Genomic DNA, 1785 nt, shown 5'->3' with positions numbered 1-1785 from the left:
GTAGAAAGCCTCATCTTTCTCCCGCGGAGCGGCTGGTAGTTTCGAACCGCTGACCCTAAGGTTCGCAGCCCGATTCGTAACCACTACGCTACTTGACCTATATTTATGGATATTGTAGCTCAAAATACCATCTGAAAGGAAAGGAGTCTTCATACAAGGATCAAGCCTATCCCACCTGTACACAGGATTGATATGGATGGGCAACTTAGACATTGGCTACCTAAAATGGGGGGGGGGGCGCTACAAAGGCATGAAGTGACTGGCTTACTAGTTTCCAAGAAGTAGTTTAGTTTCAGAGTGTGCAGGGGAAGGTAGGATCCACATTGAGTAATTTTTATCTTGTCTAGAGGGGTCTGGTGAAAGAAGATGGGGATAAGATTCTAATGATTTAATAGTGAGTAACTGTTATCATGACTAATTGCGACTGTCACAACTGTAAAGGTAGAAGTTTTATAACATAAAGGGGGAATCAGCTAATCTTACAGTCCAGGAACAGAGGACCCTAGAACCATCAAGGGAGAAGAGCATGAGTGGAATGTAAGACCCTATCCAGAGAGGCAGTGACACCAGAGATGGAGGCAGAGACAAGGACATGGAGAGAGAGAGAGTAGCTAAGGACTCTAGACTCGTGGAAAGAGAAAGACTGAATTCTGGTGGCCAGGAGGCAGGCTTACAGAATGTACCCTTTGGTTGTTTAAATTATTATATATCCTTGAGTGTTTTTGTGTATATCCCGCACCCCCCTCCAAAAAAAAAAAAAAAAAAACCCTCAAGGGAATGGAAACCAATACTGTTGAATGATGAAGCACAGAAGAGATTATAAAGGAATAAAATGGCTGGCTTACAAGCTTTCATGAATGTGATTAGTTTTAGAATGAGGGGACAAGGGAAAATCCCCACTAACTAGTTTTCCTCTTTTCCAGATGTGTCTGGTCAAAGGGGATGAGGGATGATACTGATAGGATTTTATTATTTCAATTATGAATAATTGTTAGTAGGGTTAATTGAGAATGTCAAAACTGCAATTATAGAAGATGTATAACTCAAAGGGGAAAGTAGTTATCTTTCATTTCAGGAACAGATGATCCCAGGACCATCAATAAATAAGAGCATGAGTGGAGCACAGGATTCCTGCCTGGAAAGCTGCGACAGCAGAGGCAGTGGCATGGAGAGATAGAGCAACTGCCTGCTCTTGACCCATGGACTGAGTAAGGTTGTGGTCCTGCAGGCAAGAGGCTGGCTTGCAGAATGTGCCCTTTGGACATTTAAATGAATATATATTTTGTCTTTTGTTTTGTATGTGTGCAACAAATATTTTTGCATTGTTCATTTATGACATATAAGATGTAAATGAAGCCAGTGCACTTTTGGTTGTACATGTTTTAGCTACATCATGTTAGATGCATATATGACTTTACAATTTTCTTTCTTTAGAGATTATGCATATGGTTTATAGGTGTCAAATTGGTAAGGGGTAGACTCTACTAGTTAAGGCTCTGTGTCAATTTCATTGGACCAGGACTCCCAGTTGTTTGACAGTTGATAGTTAATTCTATGAAGATTAGCAACAAGCAGCCAATAAGTTGAAAGGATGCTTCTTTGGAGGTGTGGCCTGCTCCCAATATAATGAAAGGTTTTCTTTTTCTTTTCATTGGGGACCTAGGACTCTACAATTCTAAGCCATTTCTTTGATAATAAAGCTCTCTTTTATATATATATATATATATATATATATATATATATATATATATATATATATATATATATATATAGAGAGAGAGAGAG

Source organism: Chrysochloris asiatica, unplaced genomic scaffold, assembly GCF_000296735.1.
Source record: "Chrysochloris asiatica unplaced genomic scaffold, ChrAsi1.0 scaffold00062, whole genome shotgun sequence".
Taxonomy (NCBI): domain Eukaryota; kingdom Metazoa; phylum Chordata; class Mammalia; order Afrosoricida; family Chrysochloridae; genus Chrysochloris; species Chrysochloris asiatica.
This window is presented reverse-complemented; position numbering follows the sequence as displayed.